This window comes from Papaver somniferum, unplaced genomic scaffold, assembly GCF_003573695.1.
Source record: "Papaver somniferum cultivar HN1 unplaced genomic scaffold, ASM357369v1 unplaced-scaffold_118, whole genome shotgun sequence".
In the NCBI taxonomy this organism is placed as follows: Eukaryota; Viridiplantae; Streptophyta; class Magnoliopsida; order Ranunculales; family Papaveraceae; genus Papaver; species Papaver somniferum.
The window spans coordinates 12,391,015-12,410,359 of NW_020620825.1; the positions used below are offsets into that span (position 1 = coordinate 12,391,015).

At 36.0% G+C, this 19,345-nt stretch overlaps 1 pseudogene; it reads right to left on the reverse strand.

Moving 5' to 3' along the window:
* Positions 1–14,053: 14,053 nt before the first annotated feature.
* LOC113330381 lies at positions 14,054–19,198 on the reverse strand (annotated as a pseudogene).
* Positions 19,199–19,345: the final 147 nt, after the last annotated feature.

Here is a 19,345-nt window from a genome sequence, read left to right on the forward strand (position 1 = left end):
TATATAAACTGTGTGCAGGGAAGGACGACGATTACTATATCGTCTCGGCCCCTCGGGTTCGTACATGACATAGGAGTCGTGGCCCGTGTCGACTTCAACGGTTCATCCCCCGTCTGGTACGGGAGGTAAGTCCATTAAAACACTCGTGAATCTCCTGTCAGCGGGTTTACTGTATTCCTTAAGGTGATTCATTGATTGAGGACGAATTTGGACTGTTTTTAAATTCCTAGTAAAGGGCAAGGCCTGGCCAATACAAGATAAGGGTTCGGATTTCATCACCGCTCCCTTCTTGCCCGCCTTAGGAAAACGAAACCTAACGCGAAGCCAAGCTTTAAAATTTGGAATAGAACGAGACCGATAGGGTAACGAGCTTAATAGCAAACTCGTTCGAAAAATATTGGTTGCTCTTTAAGCACACTTCAAAGTTCATAATGGTTTCTGTGAGTTGAATGCGTGACTGCGCCGCCTTCTAATGGCGGTGAGGCCTTGGGTATCAAAGCTCTACTTAGCTTCCCTCGCCTCGATTCAACTTACATTAGCTCGGATTGATTCTAGAGGGGTGTTCTCAAATTGTAACGAATTCCTTTTCGAAGGAATAAAAGCTGGTCTAGAAAACAATCTAAGTGAAGCCATCATGCTTTTTGTTTGCTAGAAATCTTTAGGTTTGTTTTGGTAGAGTCGAGTCGGCCTTGTTTGTGGTTGTGTAGATTCCCTTGCAATTAAGAATGTCGAACTGGTATGATAGAAGCCAATACAATGAGTATCGACCTGAATTTGAATATGGACATCATCAGTTTTATGACCATGGTGGGAATAGTAGTTGGGAACGCCAACCTTTTCAAGGTTATGGTTCATACCATGGTGAGCCCAATTACTATCCACACGCGAATTGGTCTTACGAGCAAGAAAATCAGCAACACTGTAGTACTAGTTACTCGTTTTTGGAAACTAGTCCTGATTATGATATTTCTGAACCTGTTCCATCTCTAAAAGAGACCCAACAACGGATTGAAAGGACGTATAAACGTTTAGTTGCAATGAATAGTTCAAAAGAAGAGTGTACACGATATTCTGAGATGATAAACGAGAGTGGTGAACGTATAAGTGTTATGCTCAGTGAAATTCAGGCCCGTCTAGAGGCAGAAAATGAACAGTTAGCTAATGCTGCTCGAAATAATCTAAATTTCCAAAATAGTGTTTCCAATTCTACCCTTGATATCAATAGTGAATATTTGCCCAATCTAGAGGACGAGGTTAGAATAAAAGACACTACTTATTTAGATAAGGCTCAATCATCTTTGTACTATTATGATGATGAGGATAGTAGTAATGAAGAATCTGAAATATGTAGGCATAGTGATCAGGAATCTATTAATCCAATTGAGCTTTATAATGATTATATTATTTCTAGTTCAAATCCAAATAATTTTATGATTATTCACCTATTCAAAAGGACGAGGATTTGACTAGGGATACCACCGTTTTAGACGATGTAGTTTTTCCTTTTAATTACGAAGCCGATAGTGGTTTAGAGGAACGGGTTCATTTCGAAAATACTGTTTTAGAGTCTAGCGACTTAGAAACAATAGTCTTGGAAGAAGAAGATAGACCCGTAGAGATGAGTAAAGATGCACTACCTGATAATAACTTAGAAGAATCTCTTGAATATTTTAAGGACTCTGAAGATACGGAAATTCAAGAAATAATTAGAGGTCTATCTAGAGACACTGAAAACTCTAAGTTTGGGGGTGATTATCACTTCCCTAGTGCCTTACCTTTAACTCTCATAAAGTCCCCACACTTAGGACTTGATATCTGTGCCTCGACCATTTTACAAGATTACCTTCATACTCGTTTTCCCGAGCCTAATGATGTCCATGAAGGAGTTCAATCGTTAGAAACCCATCCTCTGGTTGATGTGGTTTTCCCAAGCTATGATCCCCAGATTGACTTTGTTTTCCCACCAAATAGTTTTCTTCCAACTGTGGGAACGTTTATATTCCAAATGTGTCGAATATTAAGTTGTGAGACTAAACCTAAATGCTTTAGGAAATTAGAATCGACACATTTGCTTAAGAATGACCACTACTCTCATTTTGGTCAATTATGTAAGTCAAATATTATTGACTTAGAGGATCCTCAGTTATTTAGGTTATTATTGTGCGCTTCTAAGATCATATTTGAGTTTTTCCAGACTCTAGGACCTAATAATTTGGATCCAACCTATGAAGAAACGCAGCCAATGAAAATATTCTATTTAGACCCTTTCATAGAACCTGAACCTGAACCACAATTAACAATAGTTATCAGGAAACTAGGTAAGGGCATGTTAGTGTTGTTCATTTCGTTGGTTCATTGCAGTTTCCTTTTGTCAGCTCTTTTTGGTTTTAAAGACCCACAGTTATTCCGGCTACTGTTATACGGTTCGAGTTGACTAAACCTTTCCTACGTCTGGCTGAAGACATTAAACTTAGCACTTCTTGGGAGGTAACCCAATCTCATGCAACACGGTAATATCCTTCCTTAACTCTTTTTGCTTCAAATGGTAACAGTTTCTCCTTGTTCATGCTTTTAGTTTCATCTTTAGAACATTGAGGACAATGTTAGATTTAAGTTTGGGGGTATGGGAGAAACTTTTTAGTTGCAATTAGTAAACTCCAGATCCTAGAAATTTATGCCTATTAAGGTTTGCACTAAACAATCTAAGTGGATGGGAACATCTTGGTTGTAGGAGTTGAGGAACCAATCTGATTAGATGGAAACATCTATAGAGTCTATTCATAAAAGCACAGAGCTCAGGTGTTAGAAATAACATGATAGTTGCACCATATCTCGTTGAGTCCTTTTCATTTCTTTTTTTCATTTTATTTTTTCATTTTATTTTTTCATTTTAAACTATGTTTCTCTAAGTGATTAGGTGGGGCACACGATTCAAGTTGTTACCACTGCTAGGGTGAATTAGAGTGACTGAGTTACTAAAAAAAAAGACTCGACCAGTTAGACCAATCGGAATAAGTATTAACACTTGGATAGCAATATGCGTGTGTTCTCCCTGTTTCCGTCGCCTAAGCAAGCGTGGAATGCAGGACCCGTGGGAACTATCGTGTAATCTGCTGACAAGAAGCATGCGCTTGGATCAAAAAGATCTATTCATGCCGTTAAGTTAAAAAAAAAATGGTTATTGTTCTGTGTAGTCAACTGCTGGTTCCCTTGTATTTGCCAGTTTGTTGATCTGGATTTAAGTTATTAACCACTGGTTCCCTTGTATATGCCAGTTGTGTTGATATTAGTCAGACCGGTATCTCAGTCCATTAGGATAGGTTCATTCTGGCAGTGGCCTTCAGACAGATATGTGAAACATCGATCATTTGGTTAACATCAAAACCATCTACATGTTTCTATTTCCATCTCCTTTTTCTATCCATATGATTAGTTTGACTCCGAATATGATGTCCATAGTGCAACTATCTTAGTAGAGCTCTGTCACTTTATATGAATTTTAGTATGCTTGAGTGCAAACTCGTGTACAACAATTGGAATTTTGCATCAGGGTACTTCCTCCTGTAGTCAGTGATTGTAAGCCAACCAAGGAGATTCTTTAGTGCCTTCCAAGGTTCTGCATAGATAAGCTAGGGTCTGGAGTAATGGTTTTGTGGGAACACCTCTGGTAAACCCTCCCGAGATTAACTCGGTTTTATTTTTTTATTATTTTATTAGTTTTGCTCGAGGACTAGCAAATAATAATTTTGGGGGTATTTGATAGACACATTTTTGTGTCTAATTTGTCCTCAATGTCCGTATTGTTGGAACTCTATTTTTGTACTAATATTGTGTTTTTATGTATTTTTAGGAAATAAACATTTTTGGAAAATTCGGCTTGAAAAGTTGATTTTGGCACCCGGAGGACAAAGTGTTATTCAGACTCTCGCTTTTGGATAAGGGGTAACCTAATTACTAAGGGGCATCCCAAGGTCACCCCCAAGGCAGATACTATTCGCACCCCTACTCTAGATAGGGGGATACCAGTTTCTTCCCCATTTTTAACGATTTTGGCGGGAAATTTCTAAACAGTTCTGGCAGAATTTCGATCGTCAAAATGAAGGGGTTATGGGTCGATTCAATGGCTGAAATTTGGTATAGAGATGTGATATAGGTTAAGGAACATAGTATAGGTGACATGATCGATCAAATTTGGCTGGAATTTTTGGTATGATTCACACACCCAAAACAGAGCACGTGGACTGTAACACGAGCAAAATTGAAGTTCTTGTGTGCATGGGGGAGTTCTGCTGGCGTAGGAAGAGTGTTGAGGCGTGAATAAGTCGAATTGGAGCGTGCTGGACCAGAGAAAACGCGTGAAAAGCTAAAACAGGAAAGAAAATATCCGAAAATATTTTCTTTCACTGCCGAGGATTTGTGGAGTTATGGAGGAGATTCGATGCATGCTTCGGGTTTAAATAGAGTCCTTGGAGGTCAGAGAAAGGTTGTCGAGAGTCTGGGAGGATGAGGAGAGCCAGAGAAGAAGAAATTCGAGTTTTCCCAAACTCGGTTTCTACTGCTGCTGCTGATGATGAACATGAAGAACACGAAGAACTGACCTGCAACAGCAGTCGTTTGTCTACAGTGATAACGACTCACACATGTGGGTCGTACATCAGGCAGTCTTATTTTCCACAGCGTTTGCGACACAGCCGCAGCAGTCTTATTTTGTCACTGAGGGTCGTAGGTCTCTGGTTTTATTGTATTTCTCATATTCTCATCATTTGTAAACTATTTTTGAGCCATAATAAATTATTTTGAGATCATTTTTACTATGATGAGCTAAATCCCTCGTAACCAAGTAGGGGTGTACATCGGGCCGGGCAGGCCGGCCCTAGTCCGAATATATCACAGGCCGGGCTGGACGGGCTTAGCAACCTAACTACCCATTAAGTTTCACAGGCCAGGCCGGGCCGGGCAGCAGCAGAAATTTACTGCCCATGGCCTGTCCAAGCCTGTGAAACAAGACGGGCCAGGCCAGGCCGGGCGGGTATCAGGCCTTGACAAGTGACAACAGTAAATGAGAAGATAATAACTAGCAAACTTCAAATCAGTAAATTGCATAAAATTGTAGATTGTTCAAATCAAACTTCAACAAAAATTCATAACACCACTACTAGGCAACTAGCAAACAAATTCATAACACTACTACTCCAAAACTTTATTTCATCTTACTAAAAAAAACAATGAAATGGTTAAAAACTTTATTCCTCTTTGTCTAGCTCTTCACCACTGACACCACATGACTTCAGATTCTCTACCGTCTACCTACACAGATCAAGAAAAGTAAAAATTTAATCAACAATTCAAATAACATAAATTAACACAAAAAATAATATCGATGAACAAATTGTAATAGTGCGCATCAAGTTATAGCATGCTTGTATTTAAAGAGATGAGAAGAAGTAAATTCAGTGCGCATCAAGTTATAGCCTGCTTGTATCTAAAGAGTTGATAAGAAAATAGAACAGTCAGACATAGACATGAAAATAAAATGAAAAAATTGCATAAATTTTACCTTAAAGAGACACATGATGATTCAGAGACATCATTCTCATCATCAACTGGAGTAATATCGTCGTTTAGTGGATCTAGTGTCATCATACGATTTTTCAGTTCAGCTTTCCACCAATCTTTTAGAATCACACAGCATTCCAACATTTGCGGTGTTAAGCTACTGCGATAATCACTCAACACACGCTTGCCGAGAGAAAACGCAGATTCAGAAGCAACTGTGGAGACATGGACTGCTAGTACATCTCGTGCAATGCAAGAAAGGACTGGATATCGTTTTTCATTAGCTTTCCACCAACCCAATATGTCAAAATTCTTCATATCTTCAAAAGTTGGTTCTGGCTCTGCGAAGTATCTCGTCAGTTCTTCTGATGTTGTAGAAAGGGGATCCCTCCTATTCTGACTTCGGGATTGCCAAAAGGAGTCATCTTCGTCGTCAGAGATTGTGTCTTCTTGCATCTGTAGAACACTCTGTAAAGGTGGTTGATCACTAGTAGAAATTGAGTTAATACTAGAACCATTCTGCATTTGCTCATTTAACATAATAATATACTCTTCAAATAAACTTTTAAGTTTAGCTACTATCAAAGATTTTTGCTCGGCATGACAACGAATGACATGTGCAGAAGTACTAAAACAACTCTCTATATCAGCTAATGTAGTTTCCAATCCTCTGAGATTAAGACGGGGATCAAGAATGCATCCAATGCCGAATAAAATAGGAGTCGCACCCCAATATTTGACAAACTTATTTTCCATAACAACAATAATGTCCTTGAGCTGATTCATATGCCTGTGTTTCTGTAAGACCCTCCAAATTCTAAATAAGTAATTAAGAACAGAGTTACTTGTCACATAATCGACACCAGAAAAATGTTTGGTTGCATCATAGAAAGGCTTCAAGAACTTGCATAATAATTCAGCAATATCCCAATCATAATCAGTTAAATCAGAACATGTCCTATCAGCGAGAAAGATTGAAATTGCAGCACGATAAGGAAGTGCATCTTTTAGCATGAAATAAGTAGTGTTCCACCTGTGCTTGACATCTAGCTGAAGCTTTTTTGGTTTCAAACCCATTGATTTGCACAAAGCTCGAAACTGGTCATATCTTACAGATGAAGCAAAAATGAATTATAAACTAGATTTAACATGAGAATTCATTTCTTGAAAATCCTTAACTTTCTTCCTGCTATCATCTATGAATAAATTCAAGATATGACAACAACATCTTACGTGAAATAAGTCTCCTTTCGATGGCAAGTCAGGCAGCATCACTTTTAACCGTTCAACCGAAACAGTATTTGCACTAGCGTTATCCAAGGATAATGAGAAAATATTCTTAGAAATCCCCCAATCATTGGCAAGTTTCTGAATAAGTAACTCAACAATATGTTCTCCAGTGTGGGACTTGTCAAGTAAAGTATAAGAAATTATCCTTTTATGCAAGACCCAATTTTTGTCTAAAAAGTGAGCAGTGATAGACATGTAACTTAACTTCTGACACGACAACCACAAATCTGGTGTCAAAGATATTTTTCCAGGTGCCTCTAATAAAGTTCTCTTTAAAACTTGTTTTCCCATTTCAAATTTTTTTAAAATATCACGCCTAACAGTGGTTCGAGAAAATTTCACAAATCCAGGGTGAAAACTATCATTTATAAACCATTGGAAAAATGGATCTTCTACGAACTGAAATGGCAACTCCCTCAAAATAATCAACTTTATAATGTTCTTTCTAGCTCTTGCTTGACAGAATCGAAATGCAGTAAAAGTACCTGACCCAGTTTGAGCTATTAATGTCTGTGTTTCATCAGCAGGTTGGCTCTTTTTCAAACAGCTTTCCATGTGCCTTTTGAGATGAGAAGTGCCTGCTTTTGGATCCCCCGAAAACTTCCGGTCACATATCTTGCACTGTGCAAGATTCAACCTCTTTATCTTTTGTGGATCATCTGGATCCACTTCTTCAATTTGTTCAAAACCTTTCCATACTATTGACGTTAGTTTTCTTTTTTTAGTTCCACCGGTAGCAGGGGATGGTAATTGTGAGTCTGTAACATTTGAAGTGGGTGTTGTTTCAACCAAATCAGAAACATCCATGCTTCAAATTAGAGAAAAATTACAAACCTGGTCAACCAAAAAAAAAATTTAGTAAACTTATGTTCAGTAAGTGTCACAAAACTATCAAAAAAACATCAATTAAAATTAAATTTTTGATCAAAAGAACCATACAACTAACAAATCTTAGTTATAAAATTGAATTTTAATTATCAAATGTAAATCTATCAGGACAATAAACAAAAAAACCAAATCAACCAATACCCAAAATATCATGCTTCCGACACCATTCAAAATAGAAGGTTAAACACCATTCTGAATTTATACCAACAGGAGATGACACAATATTTTAAGTATCAATCTATCGGGACCATGAAAACCAAATCAACTAATCCTAAAGTATCATGCTTTTAACACCGTCACCATCCAAAATAAAAGCATAGAACATAACTAAATTAATTAAACATGAACTGCAATAGATTTAGATTAGAAGAAAAGAACTTACAATTTTATCAACCTTTTCTTCTCCAAAAGAAATTAACAGTAGCGAATGAATCGACGATAACAAATAACCTAGAAATAAAGAAGGCAATTGCAGTTGCAGAACGATTAAAAGAGAAATCAATTCTGCACAGCGTATAAAAATTCATTCTGAATTTGTGAAATTTATACTAATAACAGACAAGATTTTGGCTCAAATCTCTCTAACCTAGAGTTTTTAGGAGGAAATGACGACAGAATAATGAGAGAAAGGGAAAGTATTAGGAGGAGATAACGAGAGAAAGGGAAAGTCAAATTTCCGTATAATTTAATATTTTATACGTATTAATATTTTAAAGCATATAATTTTGGTATTATCTAGATAAGTTATTGGGCGGGTCGGGTAACTAAACAGGCTACCGGGCTATCAGGCAGGTCGGGTAATTAAACAGGCTACTGGGCAGGTAAACAGGCTGGGCTCTAATTTTTGAACAAAAACCCGGGTCCGCCCACTTATAATTATCGGGCAGGCCGGGCCAGCCCATTACAGGCCGTCGGGCGTCCATGGGCTCCTTCGGACCCGGGCGGTACATGGCAGGCCGCAGGCTTCCGGGAATTCTGTACACCCCTATAACCAAGACAATGGAGGAAGCTATTCACGCAACATAAATGGGTAACTATTTCATTTAATTATATAATTCACCTAATCGCTGCTTTTGCAGAGTTTTAAATTATTTGAATGATTGTCTTAATTATTTGTTATTCAGTTTGATAGGTTATGATTGGTTTAATCTCTTGATAATCTATGCTTAAGGTTTACAAATAATGTTTGAGAATCTATATGATTGATAGTGAATTAAAGATAAAAGAGGACTTAAGAATTGAATAGAGTTTTGAAATATTTATCATTCAATTTTGCATAATAGTGGAATCTAGTGTCTTGGTTACCTCTCGCCCACTTTGTTAATATTTTTGTATATAATTTTATCAAATCTTTAAATTTAATCTTCACCAGTCCGAGAGTTTGAACTTCACTACTACAACCATGAAAAATCATTAATCATCAATCGAAAACTAAAATAATATGCAATTATCTAGTTTCCCACCAATGGTACTCGTAGAGCTTCTTGATCCCACTGAAGTCTTTAAACGAGCGGTCGTAAGATATTTCTCCTAATTAGGGTACTTTCCTCTCCGGATAGACGGCTCCACCAGAAACAACAAAAAGATGAAGTTTGCCTTGCTCTTAGGATAGTTTGCTAGAAATGCAAACTTAGGTATTTATAGACCAAGGATGTTTGGACACCAAGGAATTTCCAAAACCGAATATTCTCAAGATATGCAATAAATGCCGAAAACAGTTTTCATAATTCCTGAAAATGCTTTGTCCAATATTTCTGAAATATCCCAATAGTAAATCTCCAATTAGTAAATACACATTACCAATTTTTATTTTCTAGAGATATGCATTTAATTGCTGGTAATTAAAGCATATAAAACTAACAACCTTAATTAAAAGATTCTTAATTTATTTCGAAGCGGGATATCCTTGAGTTATTAAGGAATATCTTTGAACAATAAAAGATAAGAGTTACTGATCATGTTCAAAGTATGTTGACATCTTTTCTTTGTAAATCCTCTTTCATATTTACAATCTTATAATTGATTATACCACACTTTCAAACAAGTTTAGAATTGGTTCATCTGTATTCCAAGACAACTATGTGATTGATCAAATATCAATTCACTAATCATGGGTTTACGGTTTTACCAAACACAAGTATCGGTTCTACCTCAATAGGGTTACTACCAGGATCGGTTACGTAAATTACCAGGACCGGTTACGTCAATTACCAGGACTGGTTACCATATACTCATGGTATTACTTGTGATCGGTAACACAAGTCACTAGGATCGGTTACACCAATTACCAGGACCGGTTAGACCAATTACAAGGATCGATTACACAACTCTTTTGTGATCGGTCACTCCAATTACTATGATCGGTCACACCAAATACAAATATCGATCATACCATCTCAGGTGATTACTTTGCATCGGTTACACTAATAAAAGTCACACCAATCATAGGTCAGGCACTGTGATTAGTTATACCAAGATACAAAACAAGTGATGATCAGTTCTACTAACTCACACATATTGGTAATCCAAAGATATGCGATGAATAACAATACCAATAAGCCTAGCGATTTCCCTTTCGATTCATAAAACAAGTTCATGAATGTACTTCTTGTAAACAAATGTAAACATTGTTTCCTAGGATGAAATCTTCACCTTTACCCATACACATAATCACAATAGCATTCACACGATTATGTCGATGCCATATATACGAAGTTCAAAAGATAAGCGTTATACTTCGTATCCTAATTCCATGTCTCACTACTAGAGTAATCATTCACAGCTTCGCAACTATGTTTTCAATATAGCACGACTTGAAATATACGTTAGGAATGAAACAGATCAAGTCAAATATTACTAACCTCGATAGGAAGGATGATGTCGTCGTTATAGCTCGTTACTTCTTCACATTCTTCAGGTCTTCTAGTAATACTCATATGTCTCATAATCTTAGACTTTCTAGTCTAACCTACACGAAGTTTTCTCTAGTACATAATCAAGAGACTCTTAGATGAGTCTTGATTCACTAAAATATGACAAGCAAACTTGACATACCAACGCTTGGTGGGTTCAACCGAGCTATGCTCTAACAGCTTACTCTCTTCAAAATGTTATAGAAATATCTAATCGATTCTACCTCACAATAACGATCCAAACAAATCGAAGAAAATTTTAGATATCTATCTTATTTTATCACAAAGTCTGAGACGAAGAGTACTTTGTGATTTCTATCTATATTGTTCCTGGTTTATAGTTCGGGAACTACAATAATTAATAAGAATAAGATCCGGAAGATCAGGTAAAAGATAGTCTGACCCGGCTTCACGAATCCTTTAGTGAAGACTTTAAAAGTCGTAACCTAATCCAGATGAAACCTAGGTTTCTAAAGGATGACACTGGATTCAACTAGGACATAAAAGTGCCCGGATTGAGATTCTACTATGTAGGGAGTCCTCAATTTATATTGGTTAACATGGCTTGGTAACTTACAAACAAAGCTAAGTTCGTGAACTTGTTTCCATGTTTAAGAATTATTTTACCAAGCAAACTTAACTTCTCGATATAGATTGATCATGTAAGCATGTTAGATGTTTTTCATGATTTAGAAAGAAGAATGTACAACCATATACTATTTTAAATACACGTTGTGCACTAAGTAGTTAGCCCAAGGATAATAGTTAGTTGTTCAAGAACCGACAATCATAAAATGGAGTATCATAACTCAGGAGATCAGTTCATATATGTTTTATCGTCCCGAAGTTCATGAACTTTCTGTTATTATAAGATTGTGAACTTTCCAAATCATTTTGTGTACTCAAACAAAAAAAAAGTCCAGGAACCTCTTAAAATAAACCAGTTTGCGAACTGCGCAAATCAGTTACTGTCTAGTGAAATAAAAAGTATCTAGAGCCAGTTCGCGGACTGATAAAGTCAGTTCGTGTACGCGAGTTAATTAGAGAAAAATATATCAAGTCTTATTGTTTATAAGTTCAAGTTGTTGGACTGAGAAAATTAGTTTGTGAAATGAAAACTATTGATGACTCCTTAGGAACTCAATACGTAATTGTGATTGTTGAACAATAAATTGCTCTCAACTCATTATGTGATAAGTTATATATTGCTTGATTTGTTCTTTGCAGTGTTCATCATAATAACAAAGTCATACGACATGTCTCAGTAGATAGAATGGTTAATAATTTGAGTAATAGGATATTCAGTCTTCACATCCCTTCGTTGTTTTAGACGTCTTTGTTGCTCTCCAGTCTTCAACTTTAAAGGTGAATTGGTGAATTCTGATACTCAACTACCATGCTCTATTCCAAGTCCGAGTCTGAGCTTAGTAGGCTATAAATCATGATATAGTTTTGTTCAACTAAATTTGGAAATAAGCTTGACGTACCAAATCTTGTGAGTTTTATCTATCGATACTCTAACATAAAGAACAATCATTTCTCGAGAAGGGAATTTTAAGTATTACGTAGATAAAACATTTCTATTTCCATTTATTTTATTTTAATAATTCTTGAGCTATCCTTTTTTGTTGAATCGTGAAGTTGTGATAATGTGGCATCTTGAGCTATCATTATTTATTTTATTTTATTTGCTATTTTGACACCCGATCCATCCAATCTACTATCAACATTTCTATTTCCATTAATATTAGAATTATCTTGTTGGGTTCCGCCTGTGTTGAGTTGAGGATTTGAGTTTGTTTCGGGTTAAATTAAGGAGACTCACATTGTTGAATACAATTTATAGTTTCATATAACGATAACTTTGGTACTTGATATCCTGTCAACATATCATGGTTATATCGATTTAACTTTATAAGGATATGGAAACAGACTTCGTACATGCAACTCAGTACTCTTATTTTTTTTACCATTAATCTCGAGTTTTCGCTGTTGGAGTTTGGATTTTTTATAAATTGGTTGCTATAACAAACGTAACATTAAGTATCAATTATACAAATTTAGAAATACGACTTACCATATCAATTTTAGTTTCACAGTTTATTTTGCAACAACTCATTTGCATCATCAAAGATGCCCAATTGTCCATGTCTTCTCTGATTGTATTAAAACGAATTAACAACCCAACAACATGACGATTTTTCGGATTCCCATATTCATGACTAAATTGTTCAAAAATAGTTTTTAAACATCATTGATAAGACCTAGCGTAAAAACTGCATAAGCGCTGCAAATAGTTTTATCTTCATTCATACTATATGGACCACGAATTTTTGGTGATGAAGCATTTTCTGTTGGAGCATTTTGTGTTTGTGATGAACCTGTCATTTTCTTGAGAACTTCTTTTCTTCTGGTATAGGCTCACATAGAAAGTTTAAGACTGGAAGATATTTGTTCGAGATTATGGGCGTAGAAGGTGTGATTTTTGAAGCGTAAAGAATTGAATTTATGGAAGAAGAAATTAAAGTCGTTAGATGAACTAGCTGTGTTATCGGCCTAGGCCGATCGTCTTTACTTGAGTCAAGCCTCATCCTAGACTTGGCCAGTCGGGTAAGATTCAACTGATTGCCTGAACTTGAAACGGGATAGGCAAATGTTCAAAATTTGAACCTTTGCCCATCGTGGGGGGAAAAAGGCAAATTTGCTCATTTATCACCCCATTTGGACTTGCTCTCCGGGTCTCGAGTCATTGCAGCCAAACCCTTAGAAGAGATCTCTCATTTGTGTCCCAAAGCTATCGAGTCGAAGGCTCATTCGCCCATTATATGAAAACGATGGAACTAACATGGGAAGAAGCAGCTCAGTGCCCTGCTCATTTAATCTGAAAGAATATGGCGTCTAAAGTAAGAGCTGATAGGATTCTGGAATAAGCTTTGAAATAACATGCCAATCTGCTGCAATAATAAAGGAGTAAAATATAGCATATCTGGTAACTTATGGGAATTCGAATGCCAGAATCAGCTGGTAATATTAGAATGCGCAATGCTGAATGTCATTCACTCCTTGACGATGTCAATTGCACATTTGGAAGTAAGAGAATTCACAGAGAAAGGTTCAATTCAGTGATGCTGAATCAACGAGAACTTAATAATATATGAATATCCCCCACTTTACTTGCTTAATAGACAGCCACACAACAGACCAGAGTACCTCGTCTGTCGGAGAGTGCGTGAACTAGAAAAAAGAGATCAGAGTTCCATTAATACATAGAACAGAACGACACACAACATACAAATAAGGCGGAACCTTGAACAGGTCATGAAGGACAAAGTACCAGCTGCTGTTTCCAGTAGGAAGTAGGTAGGTAGGGCCTTCCTAATGTGGTTTGACGGCAAAGAGAACAAAAGTAAAAAACTCTGAAGCCTCCCCTTCTTATTAATGTCTTGTTGGAGATTGTCAGACACTTGCAACTGCAAATATCATAATAACAAACTATACAATGAAGCATCTCTTAAATAAGAGATGGACTACCACAATCACAAAATCCAGAACTGCAATCTTTACTACTATACCTATATGAGAAAACCAAATAATGGAAAGACAAACTTATGTACATATAGAACAAAAAAGGGAGCGGAGAGAAAAAAGCAGATAGTTTGGAATAAAACTCAACGAAGCTTATTCTGAGCTACAGCATGGCATAACTCATCCTCACAGAATAACGCCCTAGTCGATGCAAGAGATTTGCATACAGACTTGGACAAGCTTGGGGGAACAATAAACTTGGATGTTAATGCCGACTCCTGGAAGAGGACTGCTGCAATTTGCCTGACCTCTGCATCCTTGTAACGAGAAGGAGGCCGAGGACCATGTCTAGGTGCTTTGGGTGTGTGGGGGCTGGAACGAAAAACATCCTTACCTTCTCCTTTACTACAAAAGGAAGATACCCATGAACTAGTTAAAAAATGCTAAAGAACCATCTTATATAAAGTTTGAATCCTAACGTCCGTCATACCAACCTCACAAATGGCCAATGTTCAGTGGGGAGAGGTGTTTTTGTTCTCAGCATCTCCTGCCGAACACGATCTGGGGTTGTGTAATTGAAGTGAAACTGCCTAGCCATCAGGACCTGGTAAATAACACAAAAATATTGTATCAACACTCATTTCTGCAATCTCAAATGAAAATAAACACCAAACATTAATCTCAATTGAATAAAAGGAGAAAATATATGGAGAGAGAGACTTACCGCCTTTCTAATTTTCTGCGAAAACATGAAAAACAGGTCTTAGCTGATCATGATGCAAGTGGCAAAGGAGTTTAACCTCAAGAAACAAAGAAACGAGATAAATCAGTAACCATACAAATTCACTGGCCCAAAAATGAATGCTGGCAGTGTTTGGGCAAACATATCTAAACTAAACTAAACAAGTCATGCTCTGTTAATAAAAACTGACAACTCAGGTAAAAGGATAGATATTAAAAAACACATCACTCAAAGCAGACAAGAGGAACAGACAAATCACCCCCTTCGCAAATTAAAGAGTCACTCACATTAACAAGCTAAGAAGCACATGCAGAAGTGGCGAAACAAAGATTTAAGCTCAATACACAACAAAGTAACAAGTCGTTTATGCAATGTAGACAACAATACAAAATACTAATATTGCCACAATAAATGTGAGAATTCAAAACAAACCACCTTAGGTATTACAGCAAATCTACATGACAACATAATAAAAGAAAACGAAATAACAAAGCAATCTGTATATTGAGGAGAATAGATGAAGAAGAAGAAGGAATAATACCAGTAGGTCCATTGGAAGAGATTCCAGCCTCGAGTCTGACTCCAGATGTTCCCATCGAGGTGTCTTAGGCGTTCTAGGCCCTCTATTAAGTCTATTAACCACAAGATCCACTGGTCCAAACCCAACAATTGGACTCAAATTAACCCTTTCAGGTGACCTAGTCGGTGGAGTCTGAACAACAAAATCAGTAGGAAGAGCCAAATCACCACTGCTACTGCTACTATTTGTTTTCGACGACAAAGGCGATGAATCCAACACCACAACCCTTTTGTTACCCAAATCAGTACATAACTTAGCAGAACTCGCCCTACTGCTACACCTTAGCTGAGCCAATGCACCAGGCTTTACATACTCTTTTTTTACATCTAAAGAACCCCTCAATCCCCTCTTCCTATTCTGCTTCCTCCCCGTCGCCAATTCCTTAGTCTTAGGGACAACTTTCCCCATACTAATAACTTAAATTAAATCAAAAATCAAATTAAAATTTCCCCCAATTTCACATACTATTAATCCCCTAACTAATTCCACGCCAATTTTTTTTGACGAACTATTAAATTAAAACCCATTAAACATCAAAACCTGAAACATATAATCGATTGAGAGTGTGTGTGAGTTAGATCCATCAAAATTATAGACAGAAAGTAATCATTTTTAAGGAACGGAGATAAAAGGAGAGAACTTACATGATAATTAGGGTTTCGCAGCAGAGGCTGAATAGCTAGATCGATAACTTACACGGCCAAACAGCAAAACCCTAGAGAGAAAGAAGAGGTGGGAAATGTAAAATGGGCCTCTCTCCTCTCTTCCTCTTTTCTCTTTCTTGTTTCCTTCTCCTAGGGTTTGCGTTTTTATTTTGTGAATTTTTAAAATTTTGTCGAAATTTTGCCCGCCAAAATTTCAACCCAAAACGATAAGACAGACAAACCCCTAGAAAATAAGTTGTACTACAGTACTCCTAGTAAAAGTGATGAAATTATTAGTAGTTGGTGGGGAGTGATCTGAAACGTGGAAGAGTATTAGTGGTTCAGATGTTGCGGTAGGTATCCACGTATAGTGAGATCATAGGTGTCACTCCCGAGTATCACGCGCTAATATTTGTGTTTTAATGGCGATCAGAGCGACGAGAGCTGTTGGATTTGATTGGTGTTGTGAATTTTGTGATAGAGATTGGAATATTTTGTTACCGTGCATTTATTGTTTCTTTTTCTTTCTGTTATAAAATATAATTGTGTTATTTCTCATTAAATGTTTTTCAAGGAATCCAATGTGTTTTTACGGTGCTAATTTTGTCTAATTTCACTATTTTGAAAAAAGGTTCTTGTTACCTTGTATACCTGTATGCATGTTAAGGTTTACTAAAATAACAATTTCTTGCATTGGAAACAAGATTTGTCTGTTTTATTGCATTTAAAACAATAATTTTTTGCATTGGGAACAAAAATTATTGTGCAAAAAAAAACAATTTCTAATAAAATAAGACAAAAAAACACAATTTTCAAAAAAATAAAATATTTCTTTATTAAACCTTACTTATATATGGGTATACAAGTTAACAAAAACCTTAAAAAAATGTCTCCCTTGGATATTATATGCACCATAATTTTGCAGTATTACAGGGTCCAGATGTTTGGACCGACTCATACCAGGTGAGTATGATCTACCCTACAAAATGGATATAAATTGATGGTGCAAACCTAACCTAAACTACGACAAATAGTCTGGTAAATTTTCATTTTCTTTGCCCTTTACTGCTATTTTTCTAAAGAATTGTGGTTGGCTTTGTTTTACTATATTATTTTCTTTTCTAAAGTGGAGGTAGGTTTTGTGTAAGGTGTGTAAAGCTTAGTTCTAACTCTATTAAAACCTGTTTGTTTTGAGAAGTTTACTGTTTGTATTTGGCGAAGGTTCAAAGGTTGATTTCAACTGTCAATGACATGCATGGACACCAAAATCTTCACAATTAACCCGTAATATTATTTTTGATAAAATCGGATAAAACTTTATTAGTGATAAAACAAAGATGGCCAAGATTTTAAAAACATCAAAATCAAAATTCAATGACAAGAGGTATTAATGACAGAGTATTTTGTGAAGATAAGTAGCGAAATACTAACATGAATACCAAGCAATCCAAAAACTAAATGAATGATATCGGGATAGTTATCCGACCAAAATGTCCACCAAAACGTCCATAAAAACTGCAAAGATCGTCATGAGAGGACATAGAGAATCTAAAGTAAAGAGAAAACACGAGAGGGCATAGAGAATCTAAAGTAAAGAGAAAATACGGATAAATGTTAAAACGCATACAAAAACACCATTAAAATTTCTTAAAAGCAGTGGAGATCAAAGCAAAAACCTAAATCACCCTAGCATAAACTACTATATAATTATCTAAGGAAAAAAAATGAAAGAAATTTGGAGAAGGGCTGGCGGCAATGAAGAATATTTTAGGTTTGAGAAGGAGTGAGAGATGAGAGTAAAGCTTAACTGCATCCAACCCCCAACATTTGTAATGTTAAGAGATAAACTATCAGAGCTGTAAAAGGTCGTCCCAAGAAAATTGATCGTTATTTATGTGAACAAAGGAATTTATTCAGACTTGGTAACAAAACCTGCTTCTATTATGAAAAATTATTGAGAATAACTTTGCGAGAACACAAATTTGTTATCTAGCGTAAAATCTCCATATAAAAATAAGTTTGGGACCACACGAAATTATTATTTACTCCCCCCGTTTCAAGATAAGAGATATTATCACTTCTCATTTTCGCCAGAAACCGTGGTAGTATATTTTTCTTATATGTAGATGATTCTCAAGTTTGGTTTACTTGGAAAAAATATATAAAAATTTGATTTTTCATTTATTTATTTTTCTGGAAAAAAATGGTACAGTTTCAAATATCAACAATGGTAATACCCTAATTAAGAATCGGGCTGGCTACTAAACTGTCGGGGATTTTCAGCAAACAACAAATAATAACCACATTCAGACTATTTTACAATGTTGATTCAGAATTTAATCTGAAGAAAAAAATCTAATCATCATATGACGCTTAAATGGTTTGGTTTGGATAAAGATTAACACATCAAAACTACTAAAGAGTAGAGATGTTAGGATCCAAATATCCAACCATTTCTCAAAATTGACTTCAAGGTATAGTAACACATATCCATTAATAGTCAACATTTTTTTTTCCAAACATACAATAATAATATAGGTAACAAAAATAGCCAAAATTGGTTATTCTAGGGCTGAACCAGACCAAGAATTAATCAAAAATCGTTATTTTGAATTTATGCGTTGTTGGTATCTTTGGTGCTCTTGATGTTGCTTGTGTCTCAGAAGATGATCCTTATGCTAATGTTAGACATATTTTGAAAAGTTTGATGTTATTCTTGATCATTTTCAACAACAAAAAAAAAACACTTAGTTATCAGAGTTCCAAATAAAAACCTAAAACGAGGCAAAGCCCTAGAAATAAAATAACCTGGATCAAAAAAAGAAAAAAAACAAACAACAACCATGGTTTGAGATTTAATCTAAAAAATATTTTATAATTTGATCTAAAAAATCAAGAAAAATCAAGTCCTGGCCGGAAACTAAGTGTTGAAATTAAGAAAGAAAAAAAAAAGTAGGATAATCGAAGAGAAATTACCTCCACGGATCTGCTCCAAAGTGCAGAAAAAGGTTCGCCGTGAAAGTGTTTATCTTACCATGAGAATAGAGAGAGAGTCTTTTCCTATCCTCAAGTTTGAGGAGAGAAGGAAACAAGTTATACACGCACGTAAAACTCGGATCTTCCTCAATTATACACGCCCATAAAACATATACATACACGCATCTAAATAAAGCAAATAAATTATATATACACACATGTATACTAGGTA